Source organism: Canis aureus, chromosome 2 (genome assembly GCF_053574225.1).
Source record: "Canis aureus isolate CA01 chromosome 2, VMU_Caureus_v.1.0, whole genome shotgun sequence".
NCBI lineage: Eukaryota > Metazoa > Chordata > Mammalia > Carnivora > Canidae > Canis > Canis aureus.
Genome location: NC_135612.1, coordinates 77,541,891 through 77,557,679, shown reverse-complemented (window position 1 = coordinate 77,557,679; position 15,789 = coordinate 77,541,891). Strand labels below are relative to the sequence as shown.

Genomic DNA, 15,789 nt, shown 5'->3' with positions numbered 1-15,789 from the left:
GTTCAGAAATTATTCTTTATTTTATTCTCCAAGTAAACTCTAAATGTGAATTGCTTCCTTGTTTATGCCAAATACACCTTGTACACATTTTTCATGATTTCCTTTCCATGCAATATTGCATTTATTTTACATATTTGTTCCCATTGGTATATTAATTCTTTGAAAGGAGATATGGTCTTACTTATGGATAGTACTATAACACATTATGTAGCACATATTGACATGTAGCCAATGGCTACCACAAATATCTCCCAAAGATCAAGACTAATAAGTGGAAAGATTTTTTTCTCTGTTGTTGATGTTTTCTGTTTTTCATTTGCTTGTTTGTTTGATATGCAGTCATTTTTCCTAGTTAAAGAAAGTAGAGTATTTTTCTCCATGATATTATTTGTATCTCCATGAAAGCAGAATGAGTATTTCAAAACTGCCTGGATTAAAAAAAAAAAAAAAAAAGAATGAAAGAAAAGAAAAAGAAAAAAACTACAAGAAACAAAAACAAACCATCTGAACCATCTGTTAAATCTTTCAGAATTCACTTACTCCTTGTTTGGAACACTTGTGGCCATGGATGGTGAGAAAGGTGGTGAGGCAGCTGGAGGTATTCACTTTGAACCATGGCATCTGGAAAGAATTAGATGGATCAGAAGAGACTTAAAAAGAGCAACACTGCTGGCAAGCCTAAAGCTAAAATATTAGTCAAATAAGCAGCAAAATTTGAGAAATATTAACAGACAGACAGACTTTTGTACAAGTAGAAGTGAAAAACAAACTCACTTTACCAGGTGGCTTCAGGGATTGAATATCCAACCAAGATTTTGAAGAGGAAAAATGTTGAAGTCAATGATCTTAGAATAGCAATAAGTATAGCCTTCAGCTTATATACTTATGAAGTTTGCAGCAATGATTTTATTTTTAATTTTTACTTTGTTTAATTTAGCCTATCCCTGAGGCAGCTCCTGAGAGTTAAAGACAGTTGCTAAACCATTGAGAACCATGCAGGAGTTAAGCTGTTTCCTTTAGGCAGAGTTGGCACTTGGTTTGTTGGATGATCCCTCTATAACTTCAATGAATTTTGAATATTCTGAGTCATTGAAAAGGTCTTATTACTTATTGCAGCATGCTACAAAGGAAAAACACAATTTTTGGCATAAGGCATACTTTTGTAAAAGTCCTGGCTCTGCTAATCACCTTGTCTGTAATAAGGAGCAAGAGAATCTTGTTTCTTCGCTGGCATATTGAGCAACATAACACATCCTATCCTTATTTGTTATATTAAATAAGATAAGGTAACCAAAGTCCACAGACAGAGCAAGCATTTCTTTTTTTTTTATTATTGGAGTTCAATTTGCCAACATATAGCATAAGTAGAGCAAGCATTTCAAAACTATAATTTCTCCATTCTCTAAAGTCACTCAGTCTGCCTAGCATGCTAGACTTTGCGCTGCCAGTTATTTTATGAATTTTGTTTCCAGTAACAACAGAGGTACCTAGCAAAAAAGGCTCTTGTGGAAGACTCTGCATGAATAGCTTTTAATTAGACACTTTGTCATGTGATTTGTTTTGACCAATGGACAATAGTAACATGTGAACAAGAAGACACATTTAAAAAGCTTGCTCATTGGAATTTGTTTTCTCCTCCTGCTCTGTGAACCCTGAAGCCTCCATGCAAACTAGCCTGGGCTCGCATATTGAATAATAAGAAGGAAGTCACCCACTAATTTCCCTCTTTCAGGCTGACAGCCAGACAGCATCCATAAATGTATGTGAGGTCACCTGGGACTAGATAGCCTCCTGCCAACATGTCAACTGACTACAGAAACATGAATAATCCCAGTTGAGTCTGACCCAGATTAGAATAACCACTCAGCTGAGTCTAGACCAGTGCTAACCTGCAGAATTATGAGGCAAATAAATGGTTGATCCTTTAGCCATTAATTTTGGTAATTTGTTACCATGGAACAGATAAGTGACATACCTCTCAACACATTTTTTAATTGTATAAATTGGGTGAAGGCAAAAATATGGAGAACAAAAAGAAAGGAAGAATAGCAGGAATGAAGAAAAGAAAAAAAAAGGTAAGAGAAAAGATGAATGGGAAGAAAGAAGAATTCACATCCCGAATTTGACATTTTCCCAAGAATGAGCAGAGAAGTGCTTGTTTGCCATCATTTTCTCCTTGCTCACTCAATAAATTAGCATTCTGATCCAGAAATGCCAGAAACATTAATTTAGGGGAGCGGAGGTGATAGCTGGGGGAGAAAAAAAACTATTCAAGATCACCTTGGAAAGGCTTTTGTCTTAAACACACCGAGAACATGATTTAACATTTAAGAGCATTTTACTATCATTAATTAGCATAGATAACTTACTCCATCCATCTAAGAACTCATTGGCAAAACTGAATGTCACGGTAATAATGAAAAGAGCAGTATGCCGATTTGTGCAAAATTAATCTTGAAGAGAGCAGGGAAATTTGAATAGGAAAGATGAACTGTACCAGGACACTAGTGTGTACATACTCCTGAATTAATAGTAGATACATTTCAACCTTTTCCAGGGCAGCATAGCATTATAGAAGTATAAAAATGAAATTTGTATAGCTTTGTAGCATGTTTCATAAGCAATTGGTTATTCTTTCCCCAAACCAACAAAAATATGCTTTCTATTTTCAATTATAATCTCATACTTGAAGCAATATGTCTTGATAAATGGAAAGAGAAGCAGAATGATGCTTAGTTTGCAGCCACAATGAAAAATTGCAAAATAAGGGGTGTCTGGGTGGCCCAATCGGCTGAGCGTCAGACTTCCACGCAGGTCACCATCTTGGGGTCCTGGGATAGATCCCTGCCTCAGGCTGCCCACTCCACCTTCAGTGCCCCTCTCCCTCCTCATGCCCTCTCTCTTTCTCTTTCTCTCAAATAAATAAATAAAAAAGAAAAATTGCAAACAACAGAAACTATACATTTTTAACAGCAGCTTTTCTCAGATGTAGGTTAAGTCACTTCTGTAGCACTTGGCTGTTGTCTCTCACAAACCTAGTTAAGAAAAAATAAAAACTTAATTAAAAAGTCTATAAAATGTGAAAATACACAAATTATAACAAAAACTAATTTTTTTAACAAACGTGATAGATTTAGATTACCACATTAGCATCCTCTTTATAAATGGTTACATCAGGAGTCTGTACAATTAATAACGTTGTAAGTTAATATAGATACCATTTAGAATGGCTTCTAGGGCCCCATGTTCAAGTTCTGCACAATTTATCAATTTGCTAGAGAAATACAACTTCGATTTTGCATACTCCCATGTCAGTGAACACGTGCTAAGCTGTACTGATGGGACTAATGTTCAAAAAATCTGCAATTATCCTTACCATACATTAAATAGGCCCTTTGGGTGCTAGGAATATGTGGTTTGCCTCAGGGATAGTTTCTCTGCAATGCTTTTAATCTATAGTAGAAAGTGACATGAACACTGTATATCCATGATCTTCATTTCGTCAATGTTCACCCATCCAGACTAAAGTCTTGAGAATGGTGATAGTCTCTGCCCACAAGCCAGCACTTAGGTTCCACACATTTTCTACTTGGGATTCTTTGTATTTTGACCACAAATACATTTGATTGCATTCCCTTTATGTGACACATTCACTGTGCTTTACCACCTCCACAAAGTGAAAATAAATTTACTTGTCACTACAACTGGTGATAAATGGAAGGGATATGAGTTTTGGAATCAAACAAAACAACCTTCAAATCCTATGTTAGGCACCTACTCCATGATCTCACACCTACCTTGCAATGTTTCTTAAGAGAATTAGAAATGGCATATATAACTTACTCAGGGTCTTTGTGACCAGATGGCTTTATCATTTCATATTTCAGGATATATCCATCTTAAACACAGAGCCATGATCAATACATTTTAAAATGGTGATAATTGATAGAACATAGTGCACTAACAATTATAAGTATCTTTAGATACATAACAGAAACCTAAACTGTTAATAAGGAGTTAAGTTACAGGTATATTGAGTCCCTCATACAAGAACAGGCAAGAGAACCTAGAGGCTTTTTTCTAAAGGGAAAATCTTAGCTAATAATGCTGTAACAGATTACACTAATAATTTATTTCACCAGGAATAAATTCATCTCACGTTTTTATTATGGTGATTTATTTACTTGGATATTTTTTCTTTTCTGGTTTTTGAATTTTATTTATAGGCACATCTAAACTGGGAATTTATGTGAAACTAGGGGCTGGATCTCATCCCACTAGGTGACATCAAGGCATGGCGTAGAGCTTCCTCACTCATAAAATGAGGCTAAGGAGGAAAAGGTGAATCATGCTGTGCGCTCTTCTCAACACCCCCAATCTTATTATCATGAGAAGCAGAAAGAAACGGGATATGTCAATTATAATTTGTACCGTGACTGAACTGGACCTACTGGCTCAGGGGCTAGATCTCTGATGTCTCTGTATTTACGCAGTAGGAGGAACCATTGACAATATCAGTCACCATATGTAGGGGTTGGAAGAAAGAACTTTGAAACAACAGACAAGGTACAGTGAAAGAGCAAATATACCACTGCCACTCAAAATGAGCCTATAAAATAAAAAGATAGAAAAGGAACACTGTTAGTAAAGAAGACAGCATGCACATGTATGCACACACACGAAAGGCAAATTTCCTCCCGTAAAATATAAATGCTACAACAATATGACATCAACACACATGTTTGCATCTGACCTTCCAAAAAAAGAACCATAGAAAAGAAACAAAAATAAAGTATAAAGTAAAGGGGGAAATAAACTAATCATGAAATGGAAAAACATTGATATTAAAATTTGTGAAATTTAGTGTGTGTAAAAATTATAGCCTGGACAGTGTTTGAAAGAGAAGTAGTGAATTGGGAGTAGATACTGTGGAATTTAACTAGAATGCAATATAGTTAGGATAAAAATACTTTTTTTAGAGGATATATAAGATTTTTATAGTGAAACTACAAATGTTTAATTACAAATAATTGAGTAAGTGATATACCGTAATGATTGACAGAAAAACTTACAAAAATCCTTAATGATAATAGTTATGACACAACACCAAAAAGGACAATGTTACCGAGTACCTGCTATGAACCAGGTCTTGTTCTAAGTGCTTTCCACATATTTATTTAAAAATCACAAGCTTAGAGCACCTAGGTGGCTCAGTGGTTGAGCATCTGCCTTTGGCTTAGGTTGTGATCCTGGGGTCCTGGGATCAAGTCCCGCATCAGGCACCCCTGCAGGGAGCCTGCTTCTCCCTCTGCCTATGTGTCTACCTCTGTCTGTGTCTCTCATGAATAAATAAATAAAATATTTTTAAAAATATAACAAGCTTACTTTATTGACTATATTCCTCTTGCAGATGGGAAAGCTGATTCAGAGATATGTTGTGTATAGAGCTAGTAAGTAGTGAACCTTACAGATATGTTCTCTAGTCTTCATGGTGTAAATTACCATACATACCATCTCCATACAAATACATCAAGGATTTCCCAAATTAACTTATGTGTGAATTTAACCATAATACAAACTCATCTTTTCCTTTCTTTTTCTTCCCTTTATTTAGTGAATTTGACAATTGACTTCTACATTTCACATAAAGAAATCAAGATAAATTAAAAAGCAAAGGCCATTTTTGTAATATTAAAAAGCAAAGTCAATTTTTGTAAGATTAAGAACAGGTGGTAGCATAACTTTCCTTATGTTGGGATTTATTATATACTTACTCTGCCCATTATTTATTTGCACTGATAAATGAAACTACATTTCCCAGGTGGTCGTACCTACTGGCCTTAGGCTAACGAATGGTATTCTGAGAATAAAGAGTGATAGTTGGGGGGAAATGGATTATTTCTGCTTCTTTATCTCTTCTCCAATGCAGCATCTCTGGCAGTGGTTGCATCTTCTCTAAGGTTCTGGCTATATCCAAGGCAAATACCCCCTTCATCCTAACCATGAGATCTCACAAACAACAGCTCTCCAATGACGACTTTCCAGCCCTATGGATGGGAGTGCCTTTCTGCTGTTGTTCAAATTCGGGATGTCTCACTATCTCCCTTTCGTCCTTTTAGTTCTGTGAACTTTACAGATAATTTTCATATTAGATTCATTGCATTGGACATTCTGGCATGCCTTCGGTTGTCCTGAGCAAGCCCTGGATAAGCAGCAATACTAATTAAAACAGTATGAAATTGGCATAAATATAGACAAATTGGCAGGAAAAGACCATATATATCAGAATATTTGTGACAAGAGTTTGCTTTGTAAATCACTCAGGAAAACCTTGACTATATAATACATTCTTTTGAAAACAATTATTTCATCACATGCAGAAGGAAAAGTATGAAATTCATTCTTGATCTCATAATATATTAAAGATAGATTTGAAATGCAATTTTAACATTGTCAAAAATAGAGAAATATTTTTGTTATGCAAAAAGTTTGTTCAATAACACTATTCAAAAAATAAAACAGGAGCTTGATAAAATTGCTAATATTAGCATTTCATTATGATAAAAGATACAAAGTTGAGGAAACAAAATAAAAGAAATTATTTGAAAGATTTTGGCATCAATAATATTTAAACAATGTCTAAAATATGTTAACAAAAGGCATTTCAACAGAAAAAAGTGGGAAAAATGATGTGCTGTCAATTCATAAAGAGTTTGACTTAAATGACCAATAAAAATATGAAATTATATTTTGCCCTACCAATAACCTAGAGGATACAAATTAAAGAAAATGAAATACTCTTTCAAGTTTTACAAAATTATACAAAATTGTTTTAAGCATTACTTATAGTATATGGTACAGATATAATAGGAAGAAATGGACAATGGTATACTTGCATTTTTGCTGGTGAGATATAAACTGAACATTTTGGAAAGGTCTTCAGCATTAATTAACACAATCAAACACACACATAACCTAAGGGTAGGGATTTTATGGTGAACATGAAATCTGAAGAAAAATATCTAAACTTGCACAAGGAAACATGTAAAATTTTGTTAAGGCACGGCAATAGTGGAGAATTGGACACATCTTGCGCTTACACCAGTAGAACAATGGAAATACGACTTGTGTGTGTGTGTGTGTGTGTGTGTGTGTGTGTGTGTGTGTTCTATGTAGCAGTCAAGTTAATGACTAAATGTCGGGGCAACCTGGGTGGCTCAGCGGTTTAGCGCTGCCTTCAGCCCAGGGCCCAATCCTGAAGACCCAAGATCAAGTCCCACATCGGGCTCCCTGCATGGAGCCTGCTTCTCTCTCTACATCTGTCTCTGCCTCTCTCTCTTTGTGCGTATCTCATGAATAAATAAATAAAATCTTAAAAAAAAAACCTTGAACTTAGTAAAAAAGCCAAAGTACAAAAGGATACATTCTTATCATAGCACTAAGGGAAATTTTGAGAAGACAATATAGTATATTTTTATAATTTGCATGTGTGGTAAATACACCAACAATATTAGATGTATACTTTAAATTAAGGGTGCTGCTAAGTGTTGGGTTGAGAGGAGAGATAATGGGATAATGACCAGAACAAAGGATTCTTTTTGTATGTATCCTCTCATATCTTTTAAAAACACACAGCAAAAAATGGAAAAATTTTAATAATATAGATGATGTTTGTATATATAACATATAATAAAATTTAGGTTAAATTTATGAAGTATACCTTATATATAATCTATATAATGGAAAAATAAAACTAGGAAGATAAAGCCCCAAACTTCCATTCTTTCTTACAAATTTCTGGGTAAAGAGATAATGAGTAAATATTAATTTCTTTATGGTTTTTCTCTATTTTATTATGTAAAAATAGTATATATCTTTTTTGTTTATGTTAGGTCATTATTTATCTTACAAAAAGCATATGTTAATCATCTCACAAAGAATTGAAAGGTGTTTGATGTTGTTTTTACACCAAATAATACTGATACCATTTTTTCTATGTATTTTAATATAGGCTCAAGTTATGTCTCAAACCAAAACCATACCTGTATTTTATAGATAAGAAACCATCAAAATGGGTTGGTGTAAATCTATCTTTTAACTTTTTCCTACAACTTAGCAGATTCATTTATTAAATAGTTGTTTACAAAAATGGTGGCTAGCCAAGATGGCTAAATACAAGGACACATTCAAGTCGCATCATTAATCAGCCTCCTTTCCAAACACAATATTTTCTTCTAATTATACACATATCTTACATAATGACACTTTGATTCCAGTATTAAAATTTAATGCTTGGTAGATCTTTGGCAAATTAGATACTTTCAGCTGTTGTGTGACTATGAATATAGTTACAAAACTCCTTTCCAGATCAAAGTGGTGTGTTTGTAGGAATAATAAAGTAAATGTGTTTTTATTAGTCTAAGGCTATGACAAAAATATGTGCCAATCTAAATTATTTGGCATATCCTTTTCTCTAGGTTTTAATAAAAAATCTCTTTTCAAAGCAGAATATATTTTCACATTTTATAGCATTTTTGAAAATAAATCTATTTCCAAGGTATTTTTGAATTAATTTAAATAGATTTTGTGCTGAAGAAATAATTCTGCACAGAAATGAGTAGTGTGGAATGACAGCATTGCATATAGATGCCCTCTCTAATTATAGTATTTTCCTCCATGATCTTAGTTCAGTAAGATTTCCTGTTGGGTTTGAGGGAACTGCCTAAATAATATTCATATCATTTTCTTATATTAGTGTTAAAGGGAAAGTTTCTTTTTATTGTCTGGTGCTAATTATTTGTTAAATCACCTTCCAGATGTTTATTTTTCATGTTATAACAGACACTTAACTATTCATTTAAACCTTGTTGATCACCATTTATTCTGGTTTCCAGTTCTTATATTAGATAAGCATACAAATGATACAAAGCAAAATAAAAAAGAAGACCTGATTTCCTGGGAAGTAACCTTAAAATGTTTCATCTAGTCAAATACTGTGGTAGAAACTGTGAAGTTGAAAAAGAACATGTAAACATTGTTCCTGCCCTATGATTCTAGTACTATCAGCACTAGTCAATGCTGTCTGATTTTAAATATATTGCAAAATTTTTATAAAATATTTATTTACTTATTCATGAAAGTCACAGAGAGAGGCAGAGACACAGGCAGAGGGAGAAGCAGGCTCCATGCAGGGAGCCCAATGTGAGACTTGATCCCAAGACCCTGGGATCGCACCCTGAGCCAAAGGCAGGCATTCAACCACTGAGCCATCCAGGCATCCCAGTAATTATTCTTGAGCTGGTGGTAATATAATAAATATTTCATTGCAACAAGAACAATCGGGTGCAGATGTACTAAAAAACTTTCAGGTTTTGTAACAATTTGACGTCTTATGTTAAAATTTTGGTATTTGGCTTGCTTTTTGCCTCAATTCTACTTCAAAGAACTTATACTTTGGAACTCATCTGCTCGAAATTAAAACTGTTCAATGTAGTCAAAACATGGCTTATACTGCAGAATCATTTAACTCACCTAATAATGTGAGTTCCTAAACATATTATGGTAAGTCCATTAGGTAGATTGATTTGTGGTCATTAAAAAGATATGAGGGAGGGTGCTTAATGAGGTTGAAAAAAGGATAGTGAATGAAAGGAGGGAATTAGAAAATAAGTCTCTAATGATTCTATAATTTCTGTGAAATATATATATTTCTATCTATTCATAGCATGGATGTTCATAGAAGACTTTGGAAATATTAATACACACATGTAAGAAGTCCTTTGGTTTTAGATTTTCTGTTTCAAATATGCATTGCTTTTATGGTAATTTTTTCAAAAAGTTATTTTAAAAGGAAGTGCCAGGCAACATCACATAGGGTAGAATCTAATAAGGTGAAAGTTGAACCCTATGCTGAAGCAGTGTGAAGAAGCATTGTGGCTACAGAAAAGATTTGTGAGTTCTGTTGATTTACTAGTGAGTTGACAGTTTGGGACATATGACTCTGTAGAAATTTAGGGAATATTTGTTGTTTTTATTGCTCCTGTTGGTGGTGTTTTTTTGGTCAATGATTCTTCATATGAACAGTTCAAATTTCAAATGATAGATAAATATTTAACTAAGAGTTTAAAATGTTTTATTTATGTAAATTAATGAATTATTATGTCAGAATTTTTAGAAAAGACAGTTTATTTATTTTATTTATATATATCCTTGGTTTGAAAATATATAGGGCAGAGAATAGAGTCTCAGAGAATATAATATAACATAAATTAAAAAACAAGGATAAATAATATTAGGGAGGACCATATGCTAACACATATCACATCAGTAGCAATGAAGATAATAGAAAACAATACAAACCTATGTTTTTATAATTGTTAGGATACAGATTTTGTTTTTATCATTCCATGAATTCCATTAGTGAAAATAATTCAAGTTAATTGCAAAGAATCCAACTAATGCTTATAATATCAATGAGATAATTATTTTAGAAACTTTCTATTAGACATTTTTACCTGTGCAATCGTGAACCTCAAACTATATAGTTTATATAGTTATAACTATATAACTAGTTACTATATAATTAACATCATTCTCAGTAATATTTCTTACAGTGGATCAAATAAGAATTTTTCAGGTCTGTTTCCTATAGCACTTTGAAAGGGATATATTCCCACACTGCTGTGCAATTCAATAGCAGTTCATTTTCATTTTTGTGTGTTGAGTAGGTTGTGATGACAGAAAATAAATAGAATATTAAAAAGTCCACATATACTTTTAAAAGTGGATAGGTTTTTGAGTATCATAACTAGATGGAAAATACTCTGTATTGCTCATTAACTATGGACCCAAACACCTTTGTGGTACTTAATAAAATATAACATTTTACATATTTGTGAAAAGCAGAGTAATGAAAATCTATTAGAAAACAACCAATTAAAAAAAAGAAAATAAGCAATTTATTCCTTACCTATCTATATTACTTCGTAACTTGGCCATTTCAATCCCTGGTATCATGGTGGTTATCAGTCATTATTGCACTAGATATTTCATATTCAGATGATTGTAATGTAGTATGAAAGGAAGAATTTTTAAAACGTTTCCATAGTGATAATAAAAATATTACCTATTTTAGAAAAGGAACAACAAAGGCAAAAGCTGTAATTATCAAAAAGATTCTCTCCTATATTTTAATTTTCATGAACATATATATTTATGTGTTTAAATATGTATGCTTTATTTTTTTACATCATTGCTCAGCTGTGAAACAGATTGATATCTTAGTAAGGCTTCTGTCTTACAGAGATGATGATCTAAAGCCAATTAATTTCCAGAAGCAATGTGTTTAATAAGAAAAGGGCTTTGAATTTGATGCTTGTGTACTTTAGTCTCATCACGTCTTCTTCTATCATTCACCATGGCCCTATGCCTTATGAATATACTCCTTATTTCTGAGAAGTATCAACAGAGAAAGAAGATTAATCATTACAGACAACTAGACAAATTATTCAAAGATTATGTCATTGTTTTAGAAGTTATTAGTAAATGAAGGAGAGAAAAAATAATAAAAGAAGGAAGCCTACAAGAAAGTGTTGCAGAATATGAGAAATGCAAAATTGGGAGACAATGGAATAGCCCAACATTATAAATTTTTAACATATTATCTGGACACTATATTAGTCCTCCTAACTGGTTCCTGCCCTTGTCAGTTAAGGGAGGGGCAAGTAACTTACCATAACAATTTCATCCTTTCCTTCCATGATGTTCTTTGGAAGCAGCTGCTCAGTTAAGAGCTGTTTTCCAACAACCTTTCTTCTAGATTCTCAAGTGGAAGGTGAGCTCCGAGCAGAACTACAAGTGGAAGAAGGCTGTGATTCCTAGTAACTATGCCAAGGAAAACCATCTGTACAAATTTATTGTTCTCCAAAGCACTTCACTTCTAATATACTCTGTACGTGTCATCTTCAGGCAGAAGCCATTCTGTTCCTTAAGGAACATTTTATGATATCTGGCAACATTTTTGGTTTCTGTGACTAGGGAAGGAGAGATACTGGCATCTAGCATGCAAAACCAGGGATGCTGCTCAAAAAAAAAAAAAAAAAATTCTATGGTAGACAGGATAGACCCCCACAAGAATGCCAAGGTTAAGGAACTGCTCACTGTATTTTAGTTACTTATTTTGCATATGCTCTATCTTTTCACAGACTCTAGGCTGTATAGGAAAGGTGGTATCTCTTTTATCTTTGATTCCTGGAACAGTGCCTGACACACAATAAAGGGTCAAAAGCTAATAGTTAAAAGAATAAATGAAGAAATGAATGAATGGGAACTTCAAAAATTTACACGTAGATATTTCTAGATAACTGAACTTTTTAACAAACTAGTAGTTCTGCATACCTTACAAATAAACCAAATGAAACATTGTAGCTAGAGAAACTCAAGAATGATATTTTAAGAAATTAGTTTTAAGGGCAGCCCAGGTGGCTCAGCGGTTTAGTGCTGCCTTCAGCCCAGGGCATGATCCTGGAGACCCGGGATCCAGTCCCACATCAGGCTCTCTGAATGGAGCCTGCTTCTGCCTCTGCTTGTGTCTCTGCCTCTCTCTCTGTGTCTCTCATGAATAAATAAATAAAATCTTAAAGAAAAAGAAATTAGTTTTAAAATTCTTTCCAGAGAAAACATCCTTTAAAATTATATTATTTATGAGGAAATGTAAATAAGTAAAAGAGCTATATTAGCAACAATTAAGATCTTACAGTGAAAATCTTGTATTCAACTTTTGCCTTATATCTTTCTTCTCTGAACTGCTCTAACACTTTTAGTCACTGCCAACCATATTAATCTTTAATAGTATTAGGATATATCCATGTTTTAAACAATGGCAGCAGGTTTTATTAATACAGATATACAGTGGCAGGCTTATTTTAAGAATTTCCTGCTTAATATGCTCAAAACAAAACATCACACCAATAATTCAGTGGTAGCATGACTCATCTTAATTTTCCATAAAGCACATATACATTAAATTAGATCACCTTTTAGAATTACACTAAGGGTTGCAAACTTAATACGAGAATCACATTTCAACTGGATTCAGTATTTTCAATTCAGAAGTAATTGATTTTTCATCTTCATTTGGAAGCATAAAGCATGAAAGGAAATAGATGTATTGCTATAAAATCAAAGAAGTGCATGGGAACATATTGAAAAGTTTGATGAAAATTAAGATAGAAACTTTGAAACATTAGTAACTGCCGTTGACTATGAAAGGCATCATTTTAGATTCTATTCATTTTTAAAAATGCTCCAAACTTGACTTTGTTCTTTTTATGGCATTTGAGGTATTTTAACTATTATTTAACCTTATCTATTTATTTATCATTTATTTATTTATGAGTTATTAAACAATAATTGCTTCAAATCCTTGTCATTGCTTCTTGGCAGAGGTGACGGCTTAATAAATGACACAGGCCTCCATGCAAAAGGGCTTTTGTTGTAATGAGAAAAGCAGACACATATGATAACACAGACCAGCATGTAGATTCTCAGATTATCACATACTCATATTCACTTTCAAGCTTGATCTTATAATGAATTCTAATCATCACTTAACATTTTCTATTACTAGGGAATAAATTGATTTTAAAAAGCCAGTGTTTCTGAATTGTTGTATCCTAATTCCTATGGCCTATATATTTTAAGAGTACTCAAGAAATATAGGCTGATTTTAATTCCTGGTTTTTGCCTAATATCTGATAGCACCTCTCTTTTGAACTTATGTGTTATCAGTCCTAATTTTCATTGCTTGATTTCTATGTCAGCTCCTACATTTCAACTTTCATGCCTTTGTTAGATTACATAAAACAGAGAAAAAAATGTCCTTGAGGCAAGTCAGAACAAATAGTTGAATAAGTACGAATGAATGGAAACTTGGAAATATTATATTAAAAAAGCAATTTCTGAAATATATAATTAATACTCTAATTAAAATTCATGTGAGTAAAATAGATATCCAAAAGCTTAGCTCAATAAGAAGGAAATGTAAAAGACAATGTGTGAAAGACAATTTATACTCTTTAAATTAAAAATCACTGATGTTAAAAAAATCCTTTTTTATAAATGAATGAAAAGCATAGATGCACAAGGGAGATATAAAATTGACTACATTCAGAGTAATACAGAGAAGAAAATAAATGGGAATGTCACAAAAGTGGAAATTAGGTCATGTCTCATGGTAAAAGTTAGAGAACTGCTCAGTTGTGTATTAGGAAAGAAGATACAGTATAGAAGAGATGGAAAAATAATAGGAAAGCATTAGTTATGTAACACCAACAGGTCACAGTGTCTTGTCAATACAAGAAAATACAGATATTTGCAAGCTTAAATATTATTATTGCTTTCTAGCTTTACAATTATTTCCATTCTTATTAAATATCCTGAAAAAATTTTAAACGGGATGTAAGATTGGAGATAGGAAAACAAATGCATGAAGTTTATTCTCAACCCATACCCTAACTCAGAAAAATTTCGTTAAATTCAGTATTCTTATTACTTAAAATTTTGCCCCATTACCGTCTGTGTTATCATCTAAATCTGATTTTTCCTTACTATATATATACTCTGGACTGTTCTAGCATCAATTAAGTTATTAGCATTTATGTTCCTCATTTGTGAACAGAGTTGGACAAAAAGTAAAAAATGCAATATTGGATGAATGTGAAAATATTCAGTATTTGAAGATAAAAATAAAGCAGCAGCCATTTTACTCAGAAGATTGTTGATTATTGGAAATGAGAGACAAATACAGATGTGCTGGTGGGGTCCAGATCCTGCATCAGTAAGAATTCTCCTCTCTAATTGCTGGCTCCGCTGATCTACCACCCTTGGTTCAAAACTAGTGTTTTATTTTTGTTTTTGTTTTCAAACTCAGGAAGGTATTAACCACAAGAGACAAATGCAAATCCATGATCAATAGAATTAAAATAGAGATAATTGAAAGAATAGAGTGAACTAAAATAATGACCATCTTTAGAACCATAACAGAAACTTACTACCTTAGCCAGGACTGAAGGCACAGCTATGCTGGATTCTTCCCACAAAATCAAGCAAGAGAAGCTGGAAACTTACCTTGAGGGGAAATTTTCACTAATAATGCTCCAGTGGGCTGTATATAAATTTATTTCACTGGAAGCACATTTAACTTACTTCCCCGCCCCCCCCATTACATTTTGTTGCCTACTTTCTTAGCAATGGTAATTTTTCTCCTTCTTCTTCTTCTTCTTCTTCTTCTTCTTCTTCTTCTTCTTCTTCTTCTTCTTCTTCTTCTTCTTCTTCTTCTTCTGCTTCTGCTTCTGCTTCTTTTAGTAACAAGCACATTTGGGCAGGGACTTACATGAAACAAGAGTCTGATCCTCATCAAACTCTGGAAGGGAGTAGCCACAACATCCTGCCACAGACATGTACACCATGTCACCATCATGGTTCTTCTCTAGGAGGTAGAGGTACTTAGTTCCTCGATTTTCCTGGAAACCCTCACACTATCAACTATGCCAGGGATCATTACTGACTTTCCTTTGATCTTTCTAACCCCCTTTTCATATTTTTACTTTTCTGGCTCCTCCACAATTGTGTAAGGTGGAATTTCTTATTTCATTATACCTACAGTGTCCATGTTTTGCTAATGGAACCCTGAATAACTCATTAAAGTAAATATCACATTCTATTAAGTTCTGTCATTTATAGCCTCATGTTCTATCATGGATATCTTTTCACCATTTTCAGTTGTCTTAA

General features: G+C 33.3%; 1 long non-coding RNA gene across 3 annotated transcripts in view; it reads right to left on the bottom strand.

The window, feature by feature from the left end:
* Window positions 1-540: 540 nt before the first annotated feature.
* Window positions 541-15,789, bottom strand: part of LOC144302616 (uncharacterized) — a 41,520-nt gene continuing 26,271 nt past the window's right edge. The window contains exons 2-6 of one of the 3 annotated variants that reach the window (XR_013369560.1): window positions 11,733-11,850; window positions 10,970-11,125; window positions 2,963-3,035; window positions 775-1,120; window positions 541-621 (exon numbers count right to left, since the gene is read on the bottom strand). This is a non-coding gene — a long non-coding RNA (uncharacterized LOC144302616). The remainder of the gene's footprint in view (window positions 622-774; window positions 1,121-2,962; window positions 3,036-10,969; window positions 11,126-11,732; window positions 11,851-15,789) is intronic. The other 2 variants (XR_013369561.1, XR_013369563.1) reach the window with 2 other exon arrangements.